Raw genomic sequence first — 23,590 nt, forward strand, 5'->3', positions numbered from 1 at the left:
AAAAAAAAAAAAAAAGGAAAGAAAGAAAAAGAAAAAAGAAGGAAAGAAACGCACCTAAGAAGGAGGTATTGAAATGACCAAAAATTGAAAACATTTCAAAGCAAAATTGTTAATGGGCTGTTTGAGCTGTATGGACATTATAAGTGCAATTAACTAGAAGCCAATAAAAATAATCGATGACAGAGTGCAGCCCTCTGGTACCAAGTGCTTTTACAAAGAGATGTCTGTGAAAGCAGCAAGTGATTAAAAAAGCCACCTTTATCTATGGGAGTGTGTGCTATTTTACATGAGTAGAAACTAAAATGATTTCCATTGACTCTTTCTGAAGTTCAGCCTGTGGCAAACAGTGAGGAGCTGTATGTGGGAATAGACGAGTTGTGGCTCTTAGCCGTGCCCCCACCCCTTTTCTCCCTGGAATGTTGGAGGCAGCCATGAGCTAATCAAAGGAAGGTAGGAGTTGAGATCTCAAAATGTAGATGTCACATTTCAGTGCAAGCTACTCCTACATTAACACGTTATCAGTGTGTCAGGATGAATCTTTTATCTCCTGGAGGTGGTGGTGGTGTATGTGTATGTTGGGGGGGGGGAGTGGGGGTGCCTCACTCAGAAGATTGCCCTCACCAGGTTGGCAGGAAAAGATTTTTAGTGTTTCTGTGCATACCTCGGAGGGTCCCAGTCGTCCCCGGGGAGCACCAGGAGTTGTGAAAAGTAACGCACAACTGGCCGCAAGAATAATTCATTCCCTCCACCTTCTCTTTAGCACCTCCCACTTCTCCTCTCTTTATAGCCGTCCTTTCTCTCTGAAATCTCAGGTTACTTGACTGGGAGTTCTCAGACCTCCAGTTTCAGTCCTGCCCTCAGCCTCCAGTCGGTGAGAGACACCCAGCCCCAGCGATTGGATTGGGCAGCCTGTCTTGACACACCACTGTGCTGAGTGCTTGAGGACGTGTTTCACCAGATGGTTGGGGTTAGTGTGTGTCATCACATTCGAGTGGGGATTAGGAGCAGGAAGGCTGCCTTGCTGGAGCTGTGTGGTCTTCTCCAAGTGAGAGTTGCAGGCAAGAAAACTACTTTGCTTTTGGAAGAAGAGGAGGAATTCATTTTCTGCAGCCACAAGAAAGGCAGTTTTTTCAGGTAAAGTAAAAGACATCGAATGCTTCTCTCTCTCCCTCTCTCTCTCTCAACATAGTTTTGAATGGAATGGTAGTACAGCACACTTGTCAAAGCCAGTTGTTACTATCCTATCAATGCTGCTATTGTACGGCGGACAGATAACAGTGAGCATAGCTCGGTGCTTGGCTGTCTTTACAGAACTAACACTCCCCATGCCTTGCTCTTGAAGGTGTAGCTAGGAAAATGTCTTTTGGTATTTGTACGCTTTAATATCCTCGGTACCCACCCCAAACAGGAGCTATAAATTGTTCGTAAAGGACAGATCGGGCCAGGAAAGCATTGATTTTAGCTTTCAGAATTAAAATGCACTTTCAAACTGTTGCATTTTTACCACTCAGCTTATAAAGATCCTTTCAGGAGTCTATTTCTGAGTTGGCTAGCCGAGATGGAAATGCTTTCTTAACCGGTTTTTTCAATGTACATTATGTCTGATTTATGATGGACCCAAGTGTTTTTAGCAAAAATTTGGAGATTGAAAACTCCTTAAGAGAAGAGGCTGCCCTCTGAGCAGCTGATAGATCGGCTTTAAAACAAAAATGCTTAGAGCTAGAAGAAAAGCAGAAAAGGAGGAAGTAGGAAAATGCTCTTTCACGGAGTTTATCCTCTTGCAGCTGCAGGGGAGCAGATGGAGGTAATTCATTTGCAGATCTGTTTGTGAAAGTTTTACAAGTCATTGAAAACTAAAGTAGCATCTCTGTAATGGATCATTAAAGTCACTCCGTTTATAGGTTTTAAACAGGCTATCTGAAGTGTTAATTAAATGGAAATAGATTTTCTGGCTGGGTTCTAAACAAACATTAAAAAAAAGGTTTCAATTATAAATTAGTCATTGGAAATTAATGGTCATCCGGTGCTGGAGCAACAGTCAGTGAGTTGTCAGCGTGCATGTGAGTAGCTGGTCACGTAGCCCCTCTGCCCGAAGCCCCACCAGAATTAAATCGAACTGAATGTAACAACAGGGCGTATATACTACGTTGAAGGTGTGATATAAAGAAGGCCTTTCAAACCGATGCCTTGTTTTTACAGGGATCAAAACATAAAATCTTCATTTTTCAAATTTCTGGTCCCGCTAGGTGAGTCAGTGAGCTACTTTCTTTGCACCCTGGCAGACTCGCCCTCCTACACCCAGGTGCATATGCCCGTGGCGCTCAAGATTTCTCGCTCCTACTGGACTCTCACCTTTGGTAGAGAAACCCAACACTGCCCTTACCCTTTGCAGGTGAGGCATTCGATGAATAACACTGTATAGAAGCTATTCTGAAACAGGAGCTGTTTCATAGGCTGAACAACAGGATTTATGGCGAGAGCTTTGTGATTTTTGTATTCAGCTGTATGAAGATGCCTGTAAAATTATGTTTCCACTCGCAGTATACATTTTTTCTTGCAGCCAGACAGTTGATATTTTTTCATCTTCTCTTTAAAAAGTGATGATTAAACCAACATTTCAGTATGGTGTTTAGCTGCGATTCGCAGGGTTCTCTGGTTGTGGTCTCCAAGCCTTCCATGAGAAAGCCTCCTCATAAATAACCAGGCAGTTATTACGACCGAGTATTATCCGATTCCCAATATTACATAACCCAAATAGGACTAAGTTCATAAGCTGAAGTCTTCTGGAATTCCAGTCATTCCATTATGGCTTTACAATGGAACTGGGCTTAAAAAAATAAAGACAGAGAGGCAAACTCGTGTCTCGGGTTCTGCTAGGCTGAGGGCTCCAAGCATAGCTCGTAGCAGGTATGGTGCTGACCACCCATGCCATGTTTCACTGTCGCAGAAGTATGTCGGAGAAAGTAAAGTTCCTCCTCGCGGGACGGGGAGGTGCGCTGTGATGGCATCTAACAAAGCCAAGTTCCGAGTAGCGGTGGGAGCCCCACAGCAGATGTCATTCACGTTGCAGACTGACCACCAGGCTGCCGGCCCAGGACTTGGACAACCCGGGACAATTCCACATCCCCCCGCCCCCCCCCCACCAAAGTCCATTGTATGCAGCATTAGGCAGGATGGAGACAAAAAAGGAAAGGCTGAGAAATAATAAATTCACACCTTGAGAAGGCAAAGGGGTGTGTCATCCCTCCCCCCACCGGGCTAAAGTAATATGAAGTTCTTAGCTCCACTAAAAGGCTCTGCTTAAAAGACAGTGCCCACAGGGCAATCCCAGTGCTTGTCAAATCTAAATCCACGGTTCCAGATGGTAAACATTCAGAGACATATTTATGGTGACTTCTACATACCTCCGTTTGACATTTGGTTTCTTCCTGACAGCACTTGCGCTGGTAACACACATGAAGTTCCCATCAGTATCGCAACAGCTGGAAAAGTGTTTGAGCGCCAAGGCGGGCCCTCCCAGTGAAGGGAAAAATAACCGGGAGTGCAGATCTCCATTTGCACTGCGGATGCGTCCTGCTATCTAGGCGCGCAGTGAGCTATCTCAGAGGTGAAAAACCCTCTGAAAGCTCGATTCAGTAAGTTGCAAAATCCACTTTTATGGCGGAGTGGAAAACTCAAATACATGAATCCAAATCTCCACTGACCTGGTGCTAGCTTATGAGTGGGAATCTTCATTAAAGAATTAAAAGGGCTCTTCTCTGTTTCCTTCTAAGGAAATTTATGTGACTTCGGGGACATTGTTGTGGTCCTTTCCATTGTGATAGTTAGTAGTAGGGACAAGTGTCAAGGGTGACACCTTGCATTTCCTCTCCTGACTCTGTATCCATGTGGGAATGCATAGGGGGTTGTGCCTTTTGTATTTTAGATTTAAAGCGGTTTACTCTTTACGAATCCATAAAGCAAGGTTTGTGATCCTCAGTATTGAGCTTTCTCCAACCACTGCCATGTGGATGAGGCCAACCAGTGGGTCAGGTCAGGACATCTGGTTCTTTTTTCCCTGTACAATATTTTTGTGTAGAAAGCGTGAAGTACGTTTAAGGGGATTAAAATGTTTAAGGCGCAGACTCTAAATAGATTATTATTTTTATCATCATTATTGACTTTGAGGGAAAAGAAGCTCATGTATGAAATTAATTCTATGATCATATGGTAAATTTACCTTTACTTTAGATTAGATCCTTGGGTAGGGGGAGGCATTTGAAAGAAGATATTTTTGGAAAAAGTTTGTCCTGAAATGTGTTTCCTATTTGAAGTATTTTCAATTCTATCTCAATATGCTGGGAAGGAGGGGAATTAGCCTGTTAGCTTTTTTTTTTTTTCTCCCTCTCTCTAATATCCCCCTCACCCCCATAGCTAATCTGTCGTCAAATTCTGTGAGTCCTTCCTTTCGAACATCTCTCACATCTGGCCCGCAGCCACCGCTCCAGAAGGATCACGTCACATGTGGGTCATTACAGCAGCCTCCTAGCAGGTCCGCTTGCCTCCATTTCCCTCTTCTGTCCACCCCTGCAGACTGAGCTTCCTAGAACTTTGCTTCCGTCAAAGCATTTCTGAGCTGAGAATTCCTACCACGTGGGCCCTCATTACCCACAGAATGCAGTTCACAGGACATGCTGGCCATCTGTTATTTGGTCCCAACTTTCCAACTGTGTTTCTTCCACCAAATCAACACAGCAGCCCAAGTCTCCTGTTCCTGCAGCTCAGCTGGCTTGTTCGGCTCCCACCCCCTCCTGGTCTCTTCTCCTAACCCAACCACTCTAGCTTTCAAGCTTGTCTGCAAAATGAGCACTGTTCTTACCGGTTCCACATTTGTGAGACTGTGTGTAGAACATTCATCACCTCTCTAAACTCATCCTTCAAAATGTCCGCTTAAGTCCCATCTCCTCCGAGAAGCCTCCCCTGACTACCACATCTCACAGTGATGTTTTCCTTCCCTTGAAGCTGACCATTAGTGATCCATGGGTGGAACTTGGCACATTTGCTTTCTTGTCTTGTTGTCTACTTTGCCGTTTTCTCCCTTGACTCTTGAGGTAGAGTGAAGTCTCCTAAGACAGGGACTGGCTTGGTCCACTTTTGTTTCCCATGGAAGATACTAATAAGTGTGTATCGACTAGCTCACAGGGACATTCCAACATGCAAGACACTTTTCTCTCTGGGTACCCCACTTTAGAGCCGTCTCCGCCCATGAGAGAAAAGAAAAAAAAAAGATGACACCTGACTGGCTGTATGTGGGGGTAGCTTAGAAAAAATTCCACTTAGAATGTGAAATTATTGCCCCAAATTAAGTTTGAGTATTATAATGACAGCTCTCCATCTATTTCAGCTTTCTGTAACTATGGTAGAAATGACATCTATTAGCTGCCCCTTATGGTATAGAATTTCAACTATGATTTTGGAAGCAGGAGAGTAGAGTCTTGGGTTTAGACAGACTTGTGTTCTAATCTAAGGACCACCTCTCAGTAGCTGAGTGGCCTTGGACAGGTGACTTACCATCCAGCGTCTTGACAGAGACAAAGATACTTACCTTGAGGACGTTGTGAAGAGAACACATAAAGTGCGTGGCTTGGCGCATGACAATAATGCGAGAGAAAAAAAGTTGGTAGGTACAGATAATAGATCCGAGCTGCATGGCTGTGCTGAGATGAACACATCTCTTGTTAGTCATTAATTTTGTGTATTTATGGTGTGTCTTTAACCTTTTCTGCCACCAAAGGCAGGGGGAAGGGGAAGAAAGCTCAAAAGTGTGAGATTGGTGGACGTGGGGAGAGATGGAGAGGGAGGGGAGAGCAGAGGAAGTGGGAGAGGGAGATGGAGGGGTGGCCGCTTTTGGCATTAGGAGTTTGGAGCAACTGAGTTAATGGATCTGTGGGGACAATGGTGACAGTTGAATACACTTCGCAGGGAGGAGCAGAGTCCTGGGTCCTGCATTAAAAGATAATAAAGAGCAGGCCCTGGGCTGCAGTGCTGGGGAAACAAAGGGTCGGAGCAGTGGACCCCAGCAGGGAGCTGAATTCACCAAAGGGTCATGTGCTCCTCTTCCTTCCTTCGGACCCACTATTTAGAAAGAAATAATAACTTGGCAAAACATTGTAGGAGTCAGGTCAAGCTTCCAGAAATAATTGGTAAAGCAAGATACCATTTAGACAAAACAAGGGGCTTGGACCTTTGCCGTCCTTCACCTCCAAACCAAATTTCACAAAAAGCTGAAAGCAATCAGCCTGAGCTCCGTTCTGTTCCCAAACTCCGCACCCACCATCACACACTGAGCCTTCTCTCTGTGCCCTTTCCCCAGCAGGGCAGCTGACTGAGAAATTATCTCACAAAGCACTGAATGCCATCTCACAAACATGTCCGTGGACACTGGTCATTCGGTTGCAGTTTTCAGGATCTTGGGACAGATCAAAGGATAGTCTTTCCAATCCTGACCATCTGGTCTACACCTGCCCCAGGCCAGGGAGAGGAAAGAAATTGGAACTCCTCTAGGATAAAGGACAAGGCAGTATTTCTGGAAATACCTCCCTTTCCCGCAAACAGGTCGAGAACCTTCCTTAACAGTTATGTTGCCGACCTCCCCTCAGCTGCAACAACTAACCGCACTCTCTTTGCCCTCAAATTATGTGATCCTTGTACCACTGCACAGTCATCTGTTAAACCTTGTTAATTAAAAAAGAAAGAAAGAAAATTAGCTCTCCACTTCACCTTCAAAGGTAAAACTTTTCCTTACACTCTGATTTTCTTTTTAACCACAGAGCTACAAATCTGTGAGACACTATTTGTACATTTTTTGAAAATGTGAATCCAAAGGACTCGGACATGCCGCTATTTAACCATAGTGGGGGAGATGGATATTAAAATGCTATGCTGGATAAATGAACAGACACACCATGTTTCTGGGTACAAAAAAAAACAAAAAAACAAAAAAACAAAAACAACTCATTGTGAGAGGTAAAGTGTCCCAAAATTAATCTCCACATTTTGTGTAATCCTAGTGACATTTTTCACACAAGGTGAGATGACTGGCAGTGGGAGCGGAGTTGGGGAACGGGCAAGAGCACAGATGACTCTGCTCGAATGTAAAAGAAGAATTCTAAAGTTCACCTGGGTAATAAACGCATGAGCCAGCCTCGACATTTTTGTAAGAGAAGAGGACCGTAGCAAGATGGGGACTTGTTTTTATCACATATCCCCGTATGTTATAAAACTACAATAATTGAATTTTCTGTTCTTAAACCATTGGCTCCGACATAGATGTTTATCGACCTTCACGTATTTCTGCTTCGGTTGTGTTCTCCTCAGTTTTAATCTTTTTTTTTTTTTTTTTTTTTTTTTTTTTGCGTTACCCAGGTCTTCAGTTTAGCTACAGGTTCCTCTATTCTATTACTCTTCTGTTGCCACAATTAACTGAAACCCCGAACTAGTATGACTTTGTGGTCCAGTTTTTCCCATCTGCAAATAGAGCTAATCCTCTATGAACTTTTTCACTTCATAAAAAACCGAAAATCAATTTGCCTCAAGAACTCAGGAGAATCCCTCTCAATCCATTCGCTTGATGAAAGAAGCCCAAAACATACCGGCCTAAGAGTTGTCCCACTTTTCTGAGCAGTAATAGAACACTCCTAATGAACAAAATAGAAATCCGAATTGCAGAGAGCTTTGTTGTCCAGTTTCGTGGTGTGTTGTATGGCTCAGGCATATCGTTATAACACCTGCTGTATGACTTTAAAATAAAACTGAAAGTTCGGCTCTTATAAGATATTAGCTATACCACAGTCATGGTGAGAAAAGATTAACTGCATGCCAAGTGTGCATTTATTAAATTAATTTAGAAGTGTGCACCTGTGGATATTATCTTCAAACTCATATCACTAATATGGCTTAGCACCAAAATCACCTTTCTATAATATAACATGTCCTCTGAATAGACTTCCTGCCAGTTTAAAGCCTCCCCCTTAACCTTCACCTGCCAATAATCAATCTTCCCCTGAATAGAAGTTCCGCGTAAACAGATGTGCTTGGCATCGCATCCAGATATTCTTAACTTCAGCTTTTAACTTTCATGCGTAAGAAGTGCATCCCAGCAAAGAGGCCCCTGCAATTCACGTGCTCCTTTTTTCCTCTTGAGAGCTTCATGCTGCTAAGAGAAAGAAAAGTGTTCTGAATATAGCAGATGAATAAAAGCATAGTTGATGTAGTATTTGTCATTTGAGACGCCACGTGAGAGGCCTCACGTGTGTTGTCACCATCTTTTTCATATATAAGATCTATATTTAGTAGAAGAGATTTGGGGGATATAGTCAATACCAAACAGCTTAAATGACTTTTTAGCAGTTGAGCTGATGCCCTAATGCGCCTTCTAAATAGAGTCGGAGCCAGAAGGAACAGGCTTAAGAAAGTGCCACTGATTTGTTAATTCGTTTATTCCATAGGTATTTGAGAGCTTCCTGTGTATTTCTATCCCAATCCCAAAGTGGAGGGGAATACAAAATAATACAGGACACCATACCCGCCCTGAAGGAATATCTAGCTCAGGTGTGAGGAGACATGCGCACAAACAATTGTTTAGTAGTAATGCAAAGAATGCGGTCATTAAGTATCAATTATTTGTTCTAATTAAATATAAAGGGCATCAACAGAGCCCCCTGTGGGAGGAACTGGAACCTGAGGTGGGCAAGACTTTGCTCAAGGTCGATAAGCAGATGAATCAGAACTGTGTGGGGCCAATTTATTTACCCTCTCTTTCACTCAGTTTCCTTCTCTGTAAAATGGAGATATGGGTACCACAGAGGGTTGTTATAAAGGTTAAATGAAATAATAAAACTAGGATGCTTAACACAGGCATAGACCATAGTGAGCGCTCCCACAGCTGTATCTTTTTCCAAGATGGAGGAAAGTTCCGCCTGGGTGAGGACTTGAACTTAAGCCAGGTCTGTCAATTTCACATTAGGACACAGCATTTTTGAATCCGCGCATTTGCATGGATGCACTTTGGGAATACAATGAAGGCGGGCACTAGGCAAAGAGGAGAAGGAAGAAAGGAAGGGAGAAAGGTAGAAAAGAGGAGTGATAGAAGAAAAGAAGAAAGAAGAACAGGGAGGTGAAGAAAGAGTGTGGTTCTCTGATGCTTCTACTCTGCACTCTCTTCTGTCTCAAGCATTTCATGTGAGAGCTACAGTAGGCTAGATTCTGGAGTGTTCTGACACATCAAGTAGACAAGTTGGATTTTATAGTTAAACAGGTGCTTTAGGAAGGTTAAGCAGTATGCTTTTCAAGAATGGGGGGAGACAGATTAAGAAAGAGAGAGATTGAAAGAGAGAGAGAAAGAAGAGAGAGAATAAGACAATTGGGAGGGTACCAAAAGTCTAAAAAAAAAACATTGCCTAGTCCCGATGACAATGTTGAGAATGAGGAAAGGACGGATGTAAGAAAGGTTATGAAGAAATAAATAATGGTATCAATAACTTGGTGATTGGTCAAATAGAGGACAAAAGAAAGACAAGTGACAGAAATGACACTGAAGTATCAAACCCAGCAAACGGGGATGGTGACACCACCTTAGGAAAACGGGGGTCCTGGAAGTAGAATTTCATTTTGTAGCACCATAAATTTCCAACATGACAATGGTCATTATGGAACAAATGTTTATCTGGTATCTGTAAATTAATAACTACACCTGGGATAACTTTATAATACAATCATGGCAAATATATATGTCTATATAAATGCTCCATAACATAATTTAAACATGAAATCGATGACTCATAAGATAGAATGCATAATGGTCTTTTTAAAAAAGATTTTATTTATATATTTAAGAGAGAGAGAGAGTGAGCATGGGAGGGGGGCAGAGGGAGGAGCAGGCTCCCGCTGAGCAGGGAGCCCCATGTAGGACTCAATTCCAGGACCCTGAGATTATGACCTGAGCCAAAGGCAGACACTTAACCTACTGAGCCACCCAGGCTCCCCTTAACTGTTTTTTTTTAAAACGATATATTCCTTAGATAAAAAGGATCTTCTCTTAGATTAAGAAAATGGTTGGCCAAACAACTATTCTAGTGTTTTTAAATGCTGGGGGAGGTAATGAATTTTCAACTCAGAATAACAAATCACCTCTGCTGAATACCTATAATTCTCTTCTTTCGACTAAGAAAATGCTGGTGGAGAGGGACGTATAATTTAAAGAGAGTCTAGAAGCAAGACAAAATGAGATATTGACGTTGCTTCTGTTCATAAAACTTCAGATCCTACCTTAGAAGAGATGAGTTGGACATCCTTGTGCAGAATGTATGAATGACTTATTTTACAAATGATACAGACACTCCCTTCTGCATTCACGATAAAGACAAATCATTCTTAATTTTAAGGTTTGGGAAAGGTTCCCCCCTACTTTTCTTTGCATCCCCTCTCACTTCGCCCTTTTATTTTACTTGTTTCAGCCACACTTTATGTTAAGATCCTCTTCAAAATAGGGAAGACATGCTTTAGTCACTTCCTTAAACTAAGTCAAGGGATAGTCAATAGATTAGGTGTAATTTTATTATACATAGAAGATTGTATTTGCCATTTCCAACTCTGACACTAGATGTTGGGGGCAGCATGACTGAAAGAATAAACTACTTGAGTCAGCAAGATTTGGAATGAAAATGTAGTCTTATTACTAGAAATTTGTGGGAATAGCATTGACCTGTGGAGACTTGACAGCATTCTGGTTCCTCAAAAGGGACTTGGGTGCTATTCAAGTTTTTAATGAAGACTTTGGCCTGTTTTATTTTACTCAACTGAGTTTTCTGAACCACGTTCCCTGGTTCCTATGGGAGAAATGCCAGCCTCAGTCACAGCACCTGTAATCCATTTCTCATTCAGGGTTGCCATGCATGATGGTCTAATTGGCATGAGCCAGTTGATATTTGAGAGCTATTAATGGCTAATGATTTAATTGGTACTCCATGAGACATCCAGCTTAATGAACCAAGGGGAAAATATATAACACACAAGTGCCATAGTTAGATCAACAAACAGCGTCTGCAGCAAGCACGAAAGCTGGGCTCTGCTGCCAGGCTTAAGACCGGCTCAGATTTCTTCATCTCGTACCCCCTTAGATCAGTGGGCTAGTGTGCTTGCGGGGAGATTGGGGTGTGGAACAGGAGCTGATATCCCTAAACTTCTTAACTTCAGACCATCTAAATTCTGATTTCAATTCAGGATTCTACCCCTACATGGTCAACTTGTAGGCCCGCCTCAGAGGGACAAAGACCTCCTGAAGTGCGGCCCTTGCTTAAAAAAAAAAAAAAATAATTCAGAGGAAGAGGAAAAAATATTAATGTAGCCAAAATATGTTGTTAGAGAGTCACTTTTTTGACACCAAAATAAAGACCAAAAAAAAAAAAAAACCCAGAAAGAAAATACACTATAGTTTCATATATAGCAATTATTATTTTCATTAGCCGTTTTGCTCCAAAAATAGCTATCCGTTGTTGATCAACCATTCCGATCAACCATTATAGTAGTTCCGGAAGTGGATTTGGAGGTGTTCCTATGATTGCTTCTGCCACTGTCATAACCCCTATGGAAGCTTAGAACATGCCACTGGACTGCCTCATTGGCTTCAGGTAAACCATATTTCATGGTGGGCAAGTAATAAGTTTAAATGGTATTAGCAATGAAATAAAATTCGCTGAATGAGGCAGTAGTGTTATAGTTAGGAAAAAGAGGCAAGGTGGTACAGTGGGAAAAACCTTGAAAACCTGGATTCTAGAACTGGGCTACCATTAGTATTGTGATGTTGAACACACCAGCTAACCTTTCAGGAGCATGCCACCCACCACCTCTTTGCCTTTATTTTGCCTCCCCCACACCCCACCCCTCAGCCCCCCATCTAGATTACGTTATTCTTTACTGGCAAACTCTGCCCTTCCCTTAAAACAAGCCTAAATGAAGAAAACATTCCCCTTGAAACTGAAAGGCATGGGGGGGGGCAAGGGGAAGGACTTTAATCCAGTTTTGCATCACCTCATGCTAAATCGAGTGCTGTTCTTTATCTTTTCCTTATTCCCACTCATCTTACACACCACCATTAAGCTGACCTTCCTTTAGCGCTCTTTCCCCGTGTCCTGCTATTACCCTGAAACAGCCATCTCTCCGTTTTCTACAGCGTCCAGTCTAAAGCAAATATCAGCATTTAGGGACCTGCATAATCGTCTCCACTATAACCACCCACTTCACGTCTACACTTCCTGCTCTTCACTAAAGCTGGTGCGTTGGCTCTGGAATTCACGCCACTTACTTCTACTACTAAGCGTTGCTCATACTGTTTTCTGGGCTGGGGCTGTCCTCCCATCACGCTTCTGAATGTCCAAATTTCACCCCAGTCTTGAAGAAAAATCACCCCATTCCCTTCATGGAACTTTCTTTTCCTAACTATTCCCATAATAGAACTATTCCTTCTCATAGGTGCTCACCACTTAAAATCTTGTCATATAATTTTAGCTCTTAATTAGGTACAATTTTGCATTTATTATTACTCTTCGTAGATTTTTAAGGACAATCGGGATAGAAAATTGCATTTTGGTTATTGAGCAATTTTAGCCAACCAATCAGCAGAGGATCCATAGTTACACCAGGCAATTCTTTGGATAATGTGGAAGGCACTATCTTACGTGCTGCTTCTCTGGCTTAATTTTTTTTTTTTTCCGTCTTCTGCCTACATCACTTTCCAGGGCTGCATTTGAGCCAGCTGGATTCCCTCCAGAAACAGATTCAAATAGACAATAGGCCAACTAGAATTCCCATCTTCCTTGATCAGATGTGAAATTGTATAGCTGGGTGTCACTCACATGCCAGCCACTCAGGATTCTATGTTATCAATTAATTTCTGTTGAGAGCTGAACTGAGGAGTTTGTGACAATTCTGTTTCTAAGGACCTGCAAAATTACGGCTAGACAAGAATTTCAGAGATAGCGACAGATACATAGACTCGTGTCGTCTGAATGAATATATTCACTACCTGATGCATAGCATAAATTAAAATGCCCTATCAACTCCATAGAAATCATCCTGCTTCTCTCTCTCTCTCTCTCTCTCTTTTTATTTTGTACTAGGATTTGATTGTAAAAATTCTTTGGCTAGGAGTTGAATTCTCAGTTGTAGGACAATTAGCCAGTCAGATGACAAGCTTTAAATTACGCCAAAGAAAAAGGAAGTTAACACACATTCTGTCAAAGCTACTGGATCTTTTTTCTTGTAGTTGTTAAAAATACTTTAGAATTCGGGATAATTTCCCTAATTTCCCTTTCCAGGAAAGTTACATAAATTACTGTGGAACACAGAATGTTACAGGTATAGCTTAGAGATCATCTAAGTAAAATCCAGGAAACTGAGGCCTGGTGGCTATTCAGACACCCGCCGAAAATCACAAAACTCATTCTTACCAGAGAAACTTCTACAAGCTAGGCTTCACCAAGAAATGCAAGTCAGTGAAATTCTACCAAGACCAAAGGGAGTTCATGCGTCCATTGGACATTAGGACCTAATAAGAATGCGAAGGTATGAGCCCACCTCTGTTTGTGACCATGGGCCCTCTTGCTGAGTGCTAAGATAAATAATCAGGTATTGTAGAGAATTCTTGAGACTGGGACAAATACAAGAAAAAGCATTTATTGTTCAGGTATATTCCTTGCAGAAAATCCATTCTCACACAAATCCCAGGCACTGTTGCTACAGATGAAAGTTACATAGCTTTAGTATAGAGAACGTTCTTTGTGGAGGCATGTTCTAACCTGCGCTCAAAGGATGCTACCCAAATGATGATGACAATAGTAATCATTATTCCTTCAAAACATTGGAGGAAAACGTTACTTGAACTAAATCATTGGAATTTGCAATATTTGGGTAAGCAAAGCAGATCCACTCTATCTGCGCGCATAAAACTGAGAGAGGACCAACCCAACTCTGAAGAGGTGGTGAATGGAATAATCAGCATCAGAATTCGTGTCTTCTAACTTCTATTTCACTGCTCCGTGCTTCAAGCGATTCAAAATATATCACATTTTCTCACTATTGGGGAAACCTTATTGCATTAGAACAGTTGAGCTGTTCCTCAGAAACAGCACCTCCTTGAGAAATAAACATTTGAAATTCTTACTCGGGTACTGGAATTTTCCCAAGAGAAGTAGAAAAGCAATATTCCTCATAGCTTAATAAGTTACATGAGTGTATATACCATTATCTATCTGTATTATTTATGTTTAAAACTGATTTATCTATAAGGGAAGTAAAATCAATCATTCTTGGGTTATAAATGTATTTCTTAGTCGTTAACTTACATTTTTTCGTGTTGTATTATAAAGAATAACAATTTAATAATTCAAAATAAAAGATTAATTTAGAATACTCAAGTGTGGTTTTGACTTTTTGACAAACAGTTTTGTTTCTAAAACGTGTTCTAGATTTCCTTTTCTTGTTGTTGTCGTAAGTATCTAAAGGAAGCCATTATGATTTTCAGGGCAATGAAAGAAATATGTGCGCGGAAAAGCAGTATTTGTACAAATATTTTTAAGTTATTGGTCGTATTTCACTCCACTGGAGAATGTGATCACAAATCTGGTTGGAATTATAAAGAAATCAAACTTACCAGTATTCCAACTTCTGATGAAAGGGAGAATTCTGCCGAGAATGTAAAGATAATGTGGCAGAGTAATTACCTGTTTGTCACAGAGCTAAACCTTATGACAGCGAACGCCAAAAAGGGTTTCTATGAAAATTACTTCTTTGGTTCATGAAAATGCTTAGGTTATACTATCTTCGACTAAACCTGCACGTTGAACACTTCTGTAAACACGCTTTCCTTTTTCCTATCTGTATTTTGAGCCGTTGTCTATAATGAAAATAAAGCAGGGCACGTTCACTACTTCAAGGGAGGACCCAAAGAAGTAAAGTTGAGCTCTAACTAAACTCCTTACAGCTCTCTAGTTCGGCCTTCTCCACCGTGCTCATAATCCCCACCAAAAAATACCACCCCAGAATCGCAAATGGGTAAAGTAAAAAAACAGCATAAAGATTCAAGTCCTTGCAGGAGGAATATAACCCAAAGTTCTGTCGCCTAGTGTGAGAGCATCTTTGCTGTTCTCTCGCTCACCCCAGAGACTCGAAAGTTCGCTCTCAGTGAGGGAGGGGAGAGAGAGCAAGTGAGCAATTGATAAAGGAATTGGGGCATATTGTTAACAACAGGTGAACCTGAGTAAATTATTCTGGCAACTTTTCTGTAAGGTAGCTCAACTCCCCAAACCTTAGTGGGGGTTTTTTGGTAATTATTTTCAAACACAGATTTTTTTAGAGAGACACAGGGGAGTTAAAGAATTCACATATGCAAATAGAGCTGATCTGCAGCACCGGGAGGAACTAGAATCCAGGTCTTCTATTTCTCCACACTTCCTCCAAACTTATCATTTATTTCTGCATAAGTTGAAAAGTAATTCCCACGTCAAGTATCTATAAAGCATAACCACACCTTTCTCCAGTCAGTCATCAAGGATCAGTACACAGCCCAGGAACACTCATTATTTAACTGTAACTTACTTATCACATTACCCATTGTAAATCATTTTTACAACCCTACTTATTTGATCCTCCTAATTCCTTGAATGAAGTAGATAACACAGGCAGAAATGGACCCATTTTACAGGTTAAGAAACAGGTTATGAAGGTAGCATATCATTATTATTCACAGCCACTAAATGGCAGAGTCATATTCTACAGACAGATACTCAGGTCCTAAAATTCCAGAACCAGTACTCGTTCCAATACATCCTCTTGATGTTCCAATGCCTTTTTATACCCCTGATGATCATATCTAAATCTTCCTGGGCTCATGTTGTATTTAGCAATAGAAAAAAAGAACATTCTTTTAAAGAACAAAATGAGAAAGATGCCTGTTTTATTTACTAATATTACATATAATAACAGCTGAGATTAACTATGTACCTGCCTGCCGTGTACAAGTAACTGCTTTATATACATCATCTAATTTAATTTTTTTTCAACAACTCTATAACCTGGAGCCCCCATCATGCAAACATGGAAACGGGAGCTGAGAGCTTGACTCACATGACTGACAGAGTTGAGCTGCAGGGACCAAGTCAGCACCTGGACCACTCCAGACCCCCTATCATTAATGAAATCGTCCTTATTCCACATTTCTATTTTTTTTTCTTTAAGCCTGGTTGATAGTTTAACCAATTTCTTTATCATATATCCAGTAATTTTAAATTCTGTGAGTGACAACATTCTTTCCAAGAACATAGTTTGTATGGAAAAGCATATGGATGAAAAAGCAGGACCACATCTTAGTTACATCAACAGCGGCCCCTGACACACAGGAAGCATTCAATAAATGTTTGCCAAGTGAATGAATGATGTTCAGATTGCTCTAAAAAGCTTTTAAGATGTCATGATCTAAATACTTAAACACAAAACCTAAAAATTAAATTGGTTCAATTCGCCAAACCTCAGTTTTATAGCAAAGCACATCTTTTCAAAGCCAGAAAGAAGAAATAATAAAAGCAAACAAATTTCACATTTTTAAAAAGGCCTTTCCAGAAGTTGAACTGCTCTGTCGATGATCGGGCAGACGTGGCATTTGACTGTCTGGATAACCTCTTAGAGGATCACCTCTTGTCTACATGACAAAAAGCAATGCTCAGTCTCACTGCTGATTGGACTTCATGATTTTTCTTTTTGCTCTAACCAATTGGGATAAAAAGTAAACCCAGCTGACTTTCTAAGGTGCCCTCACAGGGGGCACCTGAGTGGCCCAGTCGGTTACGCGTCTGCCTTCGGCTCAGGTCATGATCTCAGGGTCCCGGGATTGAGTCCCACATTGGGCTCCCTGCTCACTGGGGAGTCTGCTTCTCCCTCTCCCTCTGCTCCTTCCTCTCTCTCTCTGTCAAATAAACACAAAATGAAATAATAAAATAAATAAGGTGCCCTCACAGGCACCCACTGAACAATGATGCAGGAAGGGACCAGTCAGGGAAGAGGGGAGCTCAGGATAAGCGGTAGGATATACAACATACATTTTTCCCTCTCTTCTTCCAACCCACACTTTCGGCCCTCCCTTTTGTGGTTTCTTCCCACTCCAAGGTTTTCAGTAATACTCATCTGTATATGTTTTTCCTCAAATAAGAATGGTTAGATGAGCTGAGAAGTGAGAAGACCACATTCACCTTCTTCCTTCCTCCATTAGTAATATGACCCCCGTCCTGGCCCCCTCACATGAGCACAGCACACAGATACCTTAAGTGCACAACTTAACCTTGCTGCAGCGTCAGGAAATTTCAGGGTAAAAACTACATGCATGGAAGTCAGTCACATATCAGGTCTCAGGTTACTCAGCTTGGCACCGGTTTAAAGCATAGAGCGATTCCTTTCAGAAACGGCCCATTATCACTCCCTTTGCTGTCCGTCATCCTTGCCTCAGGCTCTGGCTCTTAGCCTCTCATTCTTCTTACTAACGCACCTGCCAGCCCCAGACACGGGTACTTGCAGATTCTGCAGAACGAGGTTTTTTCCTGTCTCTGTCCCCACACATCCTCCACCAGCATCCCTCGAAGAGTACATGCTCTGTAGGTCTCCGTCCCACATAACTCCTGCTTTCTCTTCATCTTCTCAGCCCAATCTGCACTCCCGCGCTTTGCCCCAGCTCCCCTCTCTGGCGTATACGTCTTTGTATGTGCAATTTATTCCTCCACCTACTCACAAAAACACTGGAGGGGACAATCTGAATTTGGCACATACTGAATTTCCTAGATGGTGTTCCCTCTGTTCATATTTTCTACATCTCTCTAACCCACTGTTTTCTAGCAAAAGCTTTGTTGGGATTTCTAACACAAACCCCAACACCCTGAGTTTACCCGATCCCCTGAATAACTGTCCCCCAGGCTGAAGTCACAACAACATTCGTGTTACTGCTAGTGATTATCAATCACTGCCTTTTTACAGAGATCCCACTTGTTTTCCTTTATATAATTAAATATTCATATTTAAACACAGAAACCTAGGCAACTGTTGATAGGATCACCCCTTGGCTAATGCTTACTGAAAAAGGAATATATTTTTTACTCAGCTGGGGCAAATGATACCAAACTCATGCTTAGGACATGAACTTTGTAAAAGACTCTCAGAAAAAGGGAAGAGAAACCAAAGGATACTGAGTCCTTAGCACAGGATAGACCCTGCTATTCACACTAAGGCTCTATTAGTCATTCTAGTTCTGAGTAAAGGAGCTAGATGAAAATAATACACACCTGTAAAGCTAGGACTTGGACCCAAGTCAGTTTCTCTCTCAAAATCAATGCTGTGTCTCCAAAGAAAGTTCTATATAAATGCTAAACGGTAAAACCCCGTCATTAATTACGTGAAAGCGGTTTACTTTTTCCTGCAATTTACACCTTTTTTTCCCGCAGACTAATTAAATCTCCAACTCTGGTAAAGTGCTTCTTCCCACAATTTACTAGGTTTTTTGGTAAAAAGCTAAATGAAGTTTGGCTGTGAAGCTGGTGAGGAAGAGAAGACTGAGCTTCCAATAAAAACTTGCTAACTGGTGTGCAACCCTGTGCCCATTAAGGGTGGAACGACTCCTCCAGAATACAGACTGGTCTGTACGTTGCTTCTTAAGGGCCGGCCGAAGTGCTCATCTCTGAGACCTGCCTGGCGGGCTTATGCCCAAGCCAGCCTGGAGAGAGCGGGAAACAACCCCCCAGGAAAACACTATTGGTGATTTCGAATCTAGGGCATCGCGGTGCACGTGCTGCTCCATGTTTTCTGTACGGCATTATCGCTGTTGCAAAGAAGCGAGACATACACATGCTTACTTAATGTGTTTTCCTTTGATTTACATGCCCTTGCTTCTTAAATCATTTCCAGAAATCCTTCGGAAATGTGAAATAAATGTGTTATCTTTTCCTCCAACAGAATGTCAGATCGCTTCTTGAAAGATCCTTTCCAAATGCTTTAGTTCAAACCAATTTTAACAAACTTGAATATATACACCATAATTAGGAAGCCAATTTATTCAGTTAATTTGCATCAGTCTAAATAACTTTTCCTGACAGATGACTTCCGTTCTAAGTACCAAGTACTTTTTAATCCTAGTCAGGTTATTGCTAAGGATAAAGGATTTCACATTTCTCATAAAGATGCCAGTCATTAAGAATATTAACGCAAATTCCTTCCCCTTGAATAGAAATGAGCTGTTATGTTAGCAATGTTGCTGCGTCAGCTTTTCTATTGTCAAATACAACAAATGATGAGAAAATCAATTTACTCTTTAGAATTAGTCAAGTGAGGAATCCTTTGAAGTGGGGGTGCAGGGTTTTGCCCGGGTTCTATTATCACATAAAAGCGGGTACTGTATATATGTTGGTAAAATGTTGTGAAATTTAGTGAGGACTATTTGCGGCCATAGATCTTCCAGACAGAATCTATCTCTGAAAAAGAATTCCCCACTCCTAAAATAGAGGTTTGATGAGCAGCAGATGTGGTTTAAATGAACCCTTGTTCAACTGAACTAAGAATATATTTTGATCCGTGTGAGGCCCAGGCCAGAAAAGGGGGCATTGGGGGGGGGTGACTTTAGCACAGCCTCGGCATTAGGCTTGGTTGTGGAGTTTGAATATATTTGTTTGCCCCATAAAGTTTCTCTTGTAAGGCAGAATGCAAATGAGCTTTTAGTGACTACTTTCTAATAGTCAGCGGAGGCCATACATGCTGCTTACGAAACAATTTACACTTTTACTTCGTAGTCTTAAGAATGCACGGAGGAAAGAAATTCAATGGGTAGCCATAACCTTTAGAGTGATCTATGCCCTGGCAATGATTTGCAAGTTCCACAACTTTGTTTCTCCACCCATAAAGGGAAGATTAGATCGTTGTTCAAGAATGACAAGCATTTAATATTTGGAAATGACTAAATAATGAAGCGCCTGGATTCTATAGAAATGCTGAGGAGAAAAGAAGATTAATTTCAAGCCGAAATCTAGTACAAACATGACCTTCCTATTGTAAATCTCATGAATAGGAAAAGAAATTACATCTAAAGCTTTGTTTCTAGGGCTCAGAATTTGGAAATATATTAATACTGGAATGTTTCTGATGCGGAGAAAGAAGATCTGTTTATTATAATCTCTTGTCTGTGGAGATGAGAAAAATTCTTTCTGCTACATTTTACAGAAAGAATGCAGTTAGTAAAGATTTAAATGACAGGAACGGTAGGGTCATCTTTTTATTCTTTTGCCTTTAGGCAGGGCTAAACTTAAGGCATCTCAGGAAAGAGAACAGTACTGTTGCTCCCGAAAACCTCCAGGTGAGAATGATAAAGATTAAAAAGAGCAGATGGGAAAGCTCTAGGGCCTCGAAATTAATAAAGGTCAGTTCTGGCCGACATAATTTCAGTTAAAATTCATTCCTATTTGCAAATAGCCTGACACTTAGCAACACTCCAAAGGAAGTGATGTTTGGCAGTAGTTCTCTGAAAATTCCATTTAGTATTCGTGTTCATGTCTGGTCATTGTTTTGTTCACCTCCTCTTCACCCTGACGGTGAGGAAAGTCCTGACCTAAGGTTCGAGAATGGCCAAACACGGGACATCCGACACTGCGCACATGGGATCAACAGCGTATTGTCCGTCACATACACTCACAGCCCAGGGGAGGAAGACACTGCACGCCTGTGGAGTCACACAGAGGTTGCATTCGGGAACAGAGTGAACAAGAAAGGGCTGCAGGCTTTGTAGTAACAAGAGGGTGAGGTGTACCTTGATTCCCAGGGCGGGATACGGTTGGCTTGTTTCAGTGACTGTGTGGCCTGGCCAGGAAGTGAAACTTACTAGGTTGACGACCAGGTGGAGTGCAGCTGGTCCGGAAGCAAGGAAGCTGGCCAGGTGGGGAGCCTTTCCCACTCGGGAGGGAAGGGAGTTCACTTTCCCTTGGCTATATTTGGCCCCTCTAAGAGTAATGTCTTTGCCGCACATACTGTGTCTCATGTGAAGAGAGTTGCTTCTGACTGGATTAATAAATATGGAGATGCAAACGGTTTTCTAGTGAGAGTATTCTCAGGCCAAGCCTATATAATTAGCGAGATGATTCATGAAGAAGTATCCTTTGCTACTCACTGATTTGAATGAAAAGAGGAAGAGAGCCCGAAATCATCCAGACAAATTACATATTTAATTCCTCACTTGATTTTAATTTGTCACAAGGTGAATGTTGACTAACTTGAGACTTAGAGCCAAACGGCCAAGAATGGTCTAGCTCGCTGAAGTGAAGGTGTTTCTGCCTTCCACTTGTCATGAAGAATTCCGTCAGGAAACACAGTCAGGTCAAACTATCTCTCCCTTTCCCTGCTACTTAACAACTGGGAAGATAAAGGATATGGGGAGACCAATGGTTTCAGGTGAAGCTTGGACATCTGATGTTAATGCTGGGCCTGTTTATAAAATCTTGGGCAAGGTATTTAATCTCTGTGGCCCCCAAGTTCTATACTGTTTCAGGAGGAAGTTAAACTAGATCAAGAGTTTTAAAACACTTCTTTAGTAGCAAAACCCTCATTTCAAACAAAACTTAAAGTCACTCTGTAAAAGAGAAATGAAGCTTTTTGTTTGAGTCCAATGAGAGTAGCCCCAGCCCAATTGACCTGGTCTCTCCCTCACATTTCCTCCTGCCCAGTTCCTCCCCAAAGATTCCTAAATCACTTCCTCAAGAGCCTAGGGTCCCTAAGAATCCAGTCTGAAAACCAGCAGACGAGCTACTCTCTCAAGTTCCTGCCAGCTTTCCGCAGAATGGAAAAATTGTAGGCTGTGTAGTCAGATAGACATGGGTTCAAATCTTCCTCCTGTCTCACTCCCTTAGCTGTGTTACCAGTTTCTCCATCTGAAAAGTGAAGATAAAAATCGCTCTCTTTTCAGACAAGTGCTACATTAAGAATGCATGTAAAGCATCTAGCCAGTGCCTGGAACCTCGGAGGGCCTCATAAATGGTAGCTATAATAAACATTACGGCTCCTACCTGAGCAGGACAAAGTAAGGAAAGATCCTATCCATGAACTGCTAAATTGGAATGAGACCTCTGTCATTCCTGCAGCCAAAACCCCAAGAACTTGAGGCTATCATTTCTCTTTAGAACCTGAATTGGTTTTTATTGTTCCAAGCTAGTGGAGGCGGGAACATTCTTCTAACTGACTGAACATTTTGTATGTGTTGGAGAGCGTGTACTGTGTAGACACTCCCCAAGTCTCTTAAATGACACCAAGGTCAGTCCAACCACCACAGATGGAATTTAAAGCACGTTGTTTTCACCAAAGAATAACAGGGGAAATGTTATTAAGAGCACTTTAGTACGAAGCCACAAGAAATGCAGTACCTGGCAGCTCACGGTCTGTTTCACCCCGTATCATAAAACAATTCACCAGAGAGCTGTTGTTCGTTCGTTCGTGGACCTGCTGTTGTGATAGGCTGCGTTCTTTCAGTAGTGGAGGGGTTCCCCCATAAAATGCATCCCAGAAGTCTGATTTCTGAAAAATCTCACCTTTGGGGGATTTTCCTGGCATTCTATTAAGTAAGCTCCACTTTATAGGTGCTCTAAAAGTGCAGTAGCAGAGGCTCGGTAGACGCCTCCCCCATCTGGTTATCCTCACGAACTTACATCCCAGAGGAAGCTGACTCAAGTCAAGGTTGGATGCTCCCCTCCCCGTTTTATTTAACTTTCATTTTCTTTTTAAAATTTATGAAAATTTCCAAACATACACAAAAGTAAAGGATATCACACACTGTAAGCCTATGGCCCGGCGCCATGATCAATACTCCACCCTGCCGCAGCGTTCACCTGAGCCTGCGGGTGTTAGCCCGGGCCCCTTGCACTCCAGGGCTGGCGGCCCAGGTAAGATCAGGTCCAGCGGCCGGCAGTTAAATCCAGTACACACTCATTAAGTGCGGGCTTGGCGCAGGCCCCCTTGTGCGCTGGGCAGTCCTGGGGAACCACGTAAGGCGCGGAGAACCTATGAAGGCGCACAGCACAGGAGGAATGGCAGCAGAGAAGCAGAAGCAGCAGAGACAAAAGAGGGGAGATTTGGGAAGGATTTTGTGGGGAAGTCGGGAGTTAACTAAGCTTTGAAGGAAACGGGTGTGCAGACATTCCAGGCTGAGGAGGAGGATGTGAGTAAGGCTAGGAAGCCAAGGAACTGAAAGGCCATCTTTAGAGTATGATTCATATTCTAATGTGCTGGGGTAGGTGAGGCTGAGGGCGGCCTGGGAAGTTGGTAATGAGTGCGGAGACACGTGGAAGTTTTGAATACCAGGATGAGAAATTTCCTCAGGGGTTGGGGGAGTCGGGGAGCCATGCCGGGAACCGGGCAGAATCAACCATCTCAAGGAAAGAGGAGGTAGCGAAGTTGGGGAGGGAGGGAAGCAGGAAGGACTGATGCTCGGGGTGAATCACAACTTTCTCAGACCCGAGCTTGGGCGGGGGGGGGGGGGGGGGGGGGGGGG

At 42.2% G+C, this 23,590-nt stretch overlaps 1 protein-coding gene across 1 annotated transcript in view; it reads left to right on the plus strand.

Annotated features, from left to right (window-relative positions):
* The first annotated feature begins 585 nt into the window (after positions 1-585).
* SULF1 (sulfatase 1) overlaps positions 586-23,590 on the plus strand; it is a 168,901-nt gene continuing 145,896 nt past the window's right edge. The window contains exon 1 of the mRNA XM_040625851.1: positions 586-1,134. The gene's annotated coding sequence lies outside the window, so the exon portion shown is untranslated. The remainder of the gene's footprint in view (positions 1,135-23,590) is intronic.

The sequence above is a fragment of the Ursus maritimus genome, unplaced genomic scaffold, assembly GCF_017311325.1.
Source record: "Ursus maritimus isolate PB19 unplaced genomic scaffold, ASM1731132v1 scaffold_9, whole genome shotgun sequence".
In the NCBI taxonomy this organism is placed as follows: Eukaryota; Metazoa; Chordata; class Mammalia; order Carnivora; family Ursidae; genus Ursus; species Ursus maritimus.